The sequence below is a fragment of the Syngnathoides biaculeatus genome, chromosome 12 (assembly GCF_019802595.1).
Source record: "Syngnathoides biaculeatus isolate LvHL_M chromosome 12, ASM1980259v1, whole genome shotgun sequence".
NCBI classification, from domain to species: Eukaryota; Metazoa; Chordata; class Actinopteri; order Syngnathiformes; family Syngnathidae; genus Syngnathoides; species Syngnathoides biaculeatus.
The window spans coordinates 8,882,892-8,892,441 of NC_084651.1; positions in this window are offsets into that span (position 1 = coordinate 8,882,892).

Consider the following 9,550-nt stretch of genomic DNA (forward strand, 5'->3'; position numbering starts at 1 on the left):
CTCGGTGTGTGCAAGCAGTTTTGGTCAGTTGAGAAGAAAAACAAAATGTAATCGTAAACCCTCTGACAGTGAATCAGCCCAAACTCTAATAAATGCAAAACAATTCTAGTTGACAGCCGAGGAGACAAAACACTCCCAAATTGATGTTTTTTTTTTTTTTTTTTTTGGCTTTGTGAAAAGTTTTCACTCACCCTAAGGGAACAAACAATTCTTATTCTCATTTTTTAACTTTAAAATGCTATATGGCTTCCCCCTTGTTGCTCCTTAGTAGCAGCTCAGGAGTGATTGTAAAATAAATGATTAAGAATTGATGTAAAATGCGGGCTCTACCTGCGTTTTGTTACAATAACATTTGCATTATTTTCATGACATTTATTTTGGACGCGGTCACACGGCCACAAAATGCATTCTGTTTAGTTCTAATGTGGAAAGTGACAACCAAGGAATGAGGGCACTAATCATGAAACATACATGTATATATCCTCTTGATCTTTTTTTTTTTTTAAAACCATTTTTGTTTGCAGAGGTGCCTTGAGATATGAGGGACATCCCTTACCAGTTTTTCATTAGACATCCCCTTTTCCTTTGACTTGCGAGCAGAAATGTGAGACACAAACACTGGATGAGCATTTGATGCTGGATGACTTCAAATACTTGGGGCCAACAATACAGAGCAATGGAGAGTGTGGTAAGGAAGTGAAGAAACGGGTCCAAGCGGGGTGGAACAGTTGGCAGAAGGTCTCTGGTGTTCTATGTGACAGAAGAGTCTCCACTAGGATGAAGGGCAACGTTATAAAACAGTGGTGAGGCTGGCCAAGATGTACGGATTAGCTATGGTGGCACTTAACAACATGAAGCAGAACTGGAGGTAGCAGAAATGAAGATGCCGAGGTTCTCGCTTGAAGTGAACAGGTTGGATAGGATTAGAAACAAGTTCATTCGAGAGACAGCCAAAGTTGGACGTTTTGGAGACAAGGTTCGAGAGAGCAGACTTCGATGGTTTGGACATGTTCAGAGATGAGAGGGTGAGTATATTGGTAGAAGGGTGCTGAGGATGGAGCTGCCAGGCAAAAGAGCGAGAGGAAGACCAAAGAAAAGGTTGATGGATCTTGTGAGGGAGGACATGAGGAAAGTAGGTGTTAGAGATAGGCTTAGATGGAAAAAGATGACATGCTGTGGCGACCCCGAACGGGACAAGCCAAAAGGAAAAGAAGAGAATACAGCAAAATATCATCCAAAATACCATCGATGTGCTAACGTATAGCACAGTCATCACAAGGTTCAAGCAAGGACTGCCACAGCTGTTATCTATTTTCATGAATAGTGGCTCCTATACTGTGGGAGTGTTTACAGGTACCATTGAATGTTACTCCTGCCATTCCCTTTAAATGTAGTAGTCTCATAAACCATTGTACAAAAGAGGATGATGCATAACTGCAACGCTCCGTTCATGAGTCACTTCTCTGGCCATATGGCGTTAGACCAGCAGTCTAGCCTGCACGGGCAGTTAAATGTGGTCTAAACAGGGCCAAGTTTAGATCGATTTTCTGCCACTAAATTGTCACTCTGCCAGGCGCATATCCCAAGATTGCTTGTGCCGGAACAACCAGCATGGGGCCGAACGGTCTTGCCAAATTTCCAAACGTGCGCTAGCATGAAAATAAGAATCCACTAGCATTTGCGTCCCACCGCAGAAGCGCTGTCTACAAAAATTGAGCCTGAAGTGTTGTTGGCATAACTGGTGTCTCTTGCAACAAGAGTTACAAGTTCTTTTCTTGCTCCTTGTTATGCCTCCATTGGAAGTTTAGTCCCCGAGGGGGAAGGTTCACAAAGACCATTAAATGTGGAGAAAAAGAAAAAAGGTCTTCGTTTAGTTTGTTCAGAGGCCCGCGTGTGCCACTGATGCTTCGCTTTGCTTTTGTGAAGCCACAGGGAGGCCCTGTTAGTTGGATTGGATCCCCCGCCGATGCTGCCCAGTGGCAGTTAATCACTCACAAGCCCCACAACAGAGTGACGAGGTCAGGTGAGGTACAACGCGACAGCAACGAGGGGGGGGGGAACGAGAGTGGCAACGTCTAGTAAAGAACTGTCACAGCGTATAAATTATTTGGAATGTTATTTTAGCAATGTTTTGTTTCTTAGTCGGGAGTTTGCAGTGGTGTACACCTGCACTGCGGAATAAATAACCTAGGCTGCAAACTACACCCACAATAATAAGCACACACAAATGTCATTCACAAATGTAACAGGGAATACTGTTTTAGCTTTCATTGTAGTTCATGTGTCCATTAACAAAAACAAAAATCTTAAATACTTTTTTTTCTTTTTTACTAAGGCACGCAGGCTAAGAAAAAAAAATCTTTAAATTAGGCATTAATTAGTTTTGTTTTTTAATAACATAAGTTGGGAAGTTTTTTTTTTTTACATTTTGAATATTACAATGCACGTTTTATTATTTCTACATTAAAAGAATATTTTATTGAATGTTTTAAGTATGTTTTTATTGTAGTTTGGTCATGAATTTTAGATACAAATTAATAGTAGATATTCCTTACTACATTCAAATAAAAATTCAATAACTAATAAATACACTGTATGTACTCTATATTTCTTCCATCCATCCATTTTCTTACCTGCTTGTCCTCACAAGGGTCGCGGGGAATGCTGGAGCCTATCCCAGCTGTCAATGGGCAGGAGGCAGGGTACATCCTAAAAATCGCAGGGCACATAGAGACAAACAGCCACATTCACAATCATATCTAGGGGCAATTTAGGGTGTCCAATTAATATTGCATATTTTTGGGATGTGGGAGGAAACCGGAGTGCCCAGAGAAAACCCACACAGGCACGGAGAGAACATGCAAACTCCACACAGGCCGGTCCAGGATTGAACCCGAGACCCCAGAACTGTGAGGCCAACGCATTACAGCTGCACCACTGTGAGACTCATTATTTCATATATTTAAAATATAACACCCTCAGCTTGAGCAGTCACCTTATTGCGGTGGAAGGGTTTGTGTGTCCCAGTGATCCTGAGACCTGAGTTGTCTGGGGTTTCATGCCCCTGGCAGGGTCACCCATGGAAAACAGGTCCTAGGTGAGGGACCAGAAAAACCACGGCTTTATGACGAATAAAATAATTGGATGTAGCTAAACTGTGTTCCCCTTTCCATAAGCCAGTGGTGATACGGGCTGTTCGGTCCCTGTATGAACAGTGTCCAAGTTTGGACCACATTGCTGGCAGTAAGTCGCAGTCATTTCCAGTGAGGGTTGAAATCCGCCAAGGTTGTGCTTTATCACCAATTCTGTTCATATAATTAATGGACAGAATTTCTAGGCAAAGCCGAGACTTAGAGAAAGGTCCGGTTTGGTGGCCTCGGTATTCCATCTCTGCTTTTTCCAGATGATGTGGTTCTGTTGGCTTCAACAAGCCGTGACCTCCAACTCTCACTTGAGCGGTTCGCAGCTGAGTATGAAGCACTTGGGATGAGAATCAGCAACTCTAAATTCGAGACCACGGTCCTCATTCAGAAAAGGGTAGGAGTGGCTCTTCATGTCAGGGATCAGATCCTGCCCCAAGTGGAGGAGTTCAAATATCTTGTTTTCCTGTTCATGACTGAGGGAAGAATGGAATCAAAGATTGCCAGGCAATCAAAGATCACCAGGCGGTTCGGTGCAGCTTCTCCAGTAATGCAGACTTTGTATCGGTCCGTGGGGCAGCGGGAGCTAAGTCGAAGCTCGCTCAATTTACCCGTCGATCTATGCTCCCATCTTCACATGTGGTCACAAGCTGAGGGTCAGGATTGAAAGAAAGAGGTCCCAGATACAAGGAAACGAAATGAGTTTCCTACGCCGGGTGTACGTGCTCTCCCTTAGAGATAGGGGGGAAAGCTCGGTCATTCGGGATGGCCTCAGTGTCAAGATGCTGCTCCTCTGCGTTGAGAGGCGCCAGATGAGGTGGCTGGGGGATCCGATTCGGATGCCTCCCGGACACCTCCGTGGTGAGATGTTGACAGGGCATGTCTCACCGGGAGAAGACCCCGGGGACCTCCCGGGACATATTGGAGAAACTGTCTTTTGGCTTGGGATCGCCTTGAAAGAGCCGGACAAAGTGGGTGTGGAGTTCTTAAATCCAATCAAATATTTAACAACCTTTTATTGAATTAAATATTGATACAGTGATTGGCTGACCACCAATTCTGGGTGTACCCTGACTCTTGCGGAAAGTCAGCTGGGATAGGCTCAGCTTACCTGTGACCCCAATGAAGATAAGCAGTATCGAAAATGGATGGATGGATGGATGGATGGACAAATATTTTTCCAACCTCTCTTGCTTCACAACAATTAAGCGCAATTGGTAAACAACCAACAATTTTCATACCCATTTTTACAAGACACCAAAATATTTCTGTGATCAAGTTTTATTTGATGAAAAAAAACTGCAAGATGGAGACTTTGCACCATTTCGCTAATGAATTTTTCACTGAATAACCCAGGCTTCTAAATGACACGGTCCGTCGATTTAAACCGTACTGCAGGCAGAACTTTTTATCTCGAATTCACATGCAACGGGGTGAAAAAAAACATGAACAAGTGGTCCACGGGAGGACAAAAAAGAGAAGCCATGAGACACAAAAATAAAGCAAGCGTGACATCGCCCAAACAGATCACAGAGGACATGGAGTGTCCACTTGAATGACAAATTGCACTTTGAAGAGGCAGTCGAGAGGTCTGTCATGTTCTTTCACATCATTACCAAAATCAAAGTCCAGCCTGCCCTGTTGAGCGATTCTTACATGTCTCATTAGCATGTTGGACAAACTTCTCTCCATCACCAGCTTTCATTGCATTATCTGGGGGTCAGCGCGCAGAAACAGATGCTGCAAGCGAGAACGTCTCGGCGAGGGGCTCCGAGAAAGCTCAGCTCCGCCTACACGCTTGCTGCATGTGAGCAGCATCAATTGAATGGGTTGCATAAAACGGGACCCAGAAGAGAGCAGACCAATCGCAAGGCAACGAGGAAGTAGAGTACTCCACCCTATCAACTAAGCAAATATATTTTTCAAGTGACATATAGTCTTTGACAATCACCTCCATGACCCAAAGCTTTATCAGCGGACATCTTTTTAGGCCATGTCACGTAGAATTGCGCCGAGAGGTCCCAGATAGAAAGTAGCTCTCATGGAACCTTGAAAAAAAGGAGCTTCAAGAAACAAAAAAGAGAAACGTACAGTGAGTCCTGAATCTCATGAGAATAACCCAGACAGACGAAAGCTGCAGACAGAGCGGACACAAAGCAGAGACACACAAGTCCTGAATCCAAATCTGAAAGTGTCCAGGACAGACCAAAGCTACGGAAAGAAGAAACAGAACTCAAGTCTGGAATCTCAGATGAGCTCGCTTGGCATGTGGAGTGACATCAACTTTTGTCCTCATCTTGGAAATGATCTTGTGATTATTCCTACATCATTTCCATTTTGCCAATCTGCAAATGAGGTGAGATGAGGGTCAGATACTTATTCATAGGTATGGAGGAATCAAACAGCACAATTTTTCATGATATTGACCTATGATCACTACCACGGAGGTCAGACAATCCTAAAAAATAAAATGAAAAAAATAACAACAAAAAAAATACAAATGAAATGTAAGGCGATACAGTTCCACTGCAGTCCTGTTGGTGGCAATAATAATCCATCCATCCATTTTCTTCGCTGCTTATCCTCACGAGGGTCGTGGGGAGTGCTGGAGCTTATCCCAGCTGTCAATGGGCACAAGACAGGGTACACCCTGAACTTGTTGCCAGCCAATCGGAGGGCACATGGAGACAAACAGCCACACTCACAATCACACTTAGGGGCAATTTAGAGTGTCCAATTTATGTTGCATGTTTTTGGAATGGGCAGCATGGTGGAACAGCTGGTAAAGCGTTGGCCTCACCGTTCAATCCCGGACCCACCTGTGTGGAGCTTGCATGTTCTCCCCGTGCCTGCGTGGGTTTCCTCCCACGTTCCAAAAACATGCAACATAAATTGGACACTCTAAATTGCCCCTAAGTGTGATTGTGAGTGCGTCTGTTGTGCCCTGCGATTGGTCGGCAACCAGTTCAGGCTGTACCCTGCCTCCTGCCTGTTGATAGCTAGGATAGGCTCCAGCACTCCCTGCGACCCTCGTGAGGATAAGCAGCGAAGAAAATGGATGGATGTTTTTGGAATGAGGGAGGAAACCGGAGTGCCCGGAGGAAACCCACGCAAGCACAGGGAGAACATGCACACTCCACATAGGCGGGTCCGGGATTGAACCCAGGACCTCAGAACTGTGAGGTCAACGCTTTACCAGCTGATCCATTGTGCCGCTAGCAACAATAATAACAATGACTAACTATATAGCGTGGGGTCTTCCATTTACATTCTCCACACTGTTTATTCTCACTATAAAAAAGGATGAGGGCCATTAAAATTTGTTGTGTACTATTTGTGTAACTGCCCCCCCTCCCCTACCTCCAAAAAACTCTGTTGCTAATCAAAACAGCAGCACCCACAGTGCCCTAGAAAAGTATTGGAACAGCAAGGTAAATTCCTGTTTTTGTTGAGCATTACACGCTTCCTCTAATACACAGGTGTATCATCGACATCAAACGAGCATTTCCCATTTTCCTTCAGGTAGTATCTTTTTTTTTTCCTCCATAAGAAAAAAACAACTGCCTCTACACATACACTATTACCAATACATAGGAAACGACAAGAGGTGGACATAACCCTCTCACACACGTATATGCACCCAGCCCACTGACCCCACCAAACAACCTCCACAGCCAGCTGCCAAAGGAAAGCGGCCCGTCGCCCGAGGTGGAGGGAGGTGAAAGGCCGAGCATGGTGATGCTTAACAGCGCTCACTCTGCTGCTCATCTGGCTCGCCCGTGGACAAAAGAGGCCCGGCCAGACCGTTGGAGTGCGAGTCACGCACAACGGTGGAATACAGACAGTCCGGACTGTCTTCCCTCATCTGCCAATCTACAATGTGAGCGATGACAACTAACAAAGTAGATGTGAAAAAAGAATAGCTTACAAAAGCAGAGTTAGTGTTGTCAATTTTGTCATCTGGTGGCAATTTTTAAGCAGTTTTTACAGCAAGTAAAATGGAAATATGCATAAATTATGCAATTTCAGACATTTATTATTTCTTGTAATTATTTTACAGCGGGGACAGTAAAATACTGGTCATATTAAAAAAAAAAAAACCTCTCACCACTACACACAGGCCATACTAATTGCAAGAAAAGCATATCCACCTAGTTTCCATTTCGGTGAATTCACTTTTGAATCATTTTGGAACCGATTATCCAATAGATATTTGAGTATTTCACTGGATGAGCCAAAATGTTCTTCAACTAAATCACAACAAAACTGAGACAATTGGATAACTTCCCACGGCACACTAATGTACCCCGGCACACTGGTTGGGAATCACTGATCTAGAGTGAAGTCTTGTATGTGTCAAGCAGACCAGGAAAAGCTCATCCATGCTTTTATCTCAAGTAGACCTGACTACTGCAATGGTCTTCTGACTGGACTCCCAATAAAAGAGTATTAAACAGCTGCAGCTCATTCAGAATGCTGCAGCTGGCGTTCGGACCAAAACAAAGCAGTCGGAGCGTAGAACTCCAATGCTAAAGTCCTTGCACTGGCCTCCAGTCATCTTTAGAATAGATTTTAAAGTTCTTCTACTGGTCTATAAATCACTAAATTATTTCGGTCCTTAATACATGAAAGAGATCCTTACGGGATACAAACACAGTAGAGCTCTGAGATCGACTGACTCGGGTGAAATAGTTGAGCGCAGAGTCCAAAGCAAACACGGAGAAGCAACGTTTAGTTATTATGCTGCACACAAATGGAATAAACTGCCAACAGAGGTGAGGTCAGCCCCAAGTGTGAATGTTTTTAAATGCAATCTGAAAAAAATCTTTATTTTTTTTCTCATGCTTTTTAGAATACACTGTATATCCACTTTTTGATCATATTACTTGCACTGTGTGCAGTTGTAATTGTCTTTTTTTTAACATTTTGTCATTTTTATTGTTTTTATCCTGTTTTATCTCTGTTTTCAAATGCCTTGAATCATGTAAAGCAAATTGAGTTACCTCGTGTATGAAATGTTCTATAACAAATAAATTTTGCCTTGCTGACTAGTCATTGTCTCACAGACACCATTAAAATTTCATTCTTTTTAAGAACTAACATGCACTAATTATTTATAAGGGAAGGATATCTGCCCTAAAGGTGCATATCCTTTTACTGAGTGTATGAAATAAACTCTACAGAATATGAGACAACAAAAAATAGGCTTTGCTAAACACTTAGCATTCGCGAATAGCATTAGCGTCCTAGCACTTACCATTTTAGGTTAAAAAAAAAAAAACCCGCTAACTAGCTTTTATCTATCGTGTCACATGTACCCTTTGCATCTAATGTTGCCTTAAAAATTATTCACAGTCACGTTTCTGTCGGTTTTGGGAATGTTTTTCACTCGTCCAACAGTACCTACCTGGAACAATTGTTCATGCGCTTAGCATAGAGAGCGACTAAATGGTTCCGACCGGCTCAAGCCTCACCTCGAATCAGAATTTTTTTTGGTTCGAGCAGCTTTTTGTCTAACCTCGTTGATTTTGTTTTTCACATTCCTAATTTCATATGAATTTGTGTGAAATTGACTTGCGACCAGTCTAGGATGTAAACTGCCTCTAATCCAAATGTCAGATATGATATGCGCTATAAAAACAAATAAATTGATGTATGGAAGTCTACGAAAGTAAAGCCTGACTGACTGCGTGTCTATACAAGTTATACGAGGCAATGTACCTCTCCAAAGATGAGTCCTTACAGCTTGAGGGCAAATCAGCCAGCAACGCCGCTGATGAGGTGAGTGCCCCAAAAAAATAAATAAAATAATTAAAAAAAAAAAAAGAAATATCGAGGTTATTATAGAGCACTATCGCCCCCCAGTGGTATCACGGGAGCGTAAAACACCTGTAGGCTCGATCGTGGCGTGCCTGCGTGGTGGTAAAGATGCATCGTGGCATGTGGTGAGGCATTTTGATTGACAGCTTCCAAATTAATCATGTGGAGGCGGTGGCATCATTGCGCCTCTGTGTGCTCGCTCAACTTTGAGAGGCTGACATCTCGTATAAATTCAGTTAAACTGAGCGAGCGGCTGGGGAAGACTCCCACTACACTCCATTGGCACTTCCTGAACGAAGGCGGTGAGACGAGTGCTAGCAAAGAAGACGACGCAGTGATGACCATAGAAACAAAAATGGATTTACACCCAAGAGGATATAGTCTGCTTTACGGCAATATGTGCATATGAGTATTGAAAAATTGTCTGGAAAAAGATGACACGCTGTGGGGACCCTAATTGGGACAAGCCGAAAGGAAAAGAAGCAGCAGCTCTGTTTGTGTTCAAATACCTGTTGTAACACCGCAATTATCGTGCGTTAGTCCGTCAATAGCATTTTTCCTTATCCGTCCATTTTCCAAGGCGCTTATCC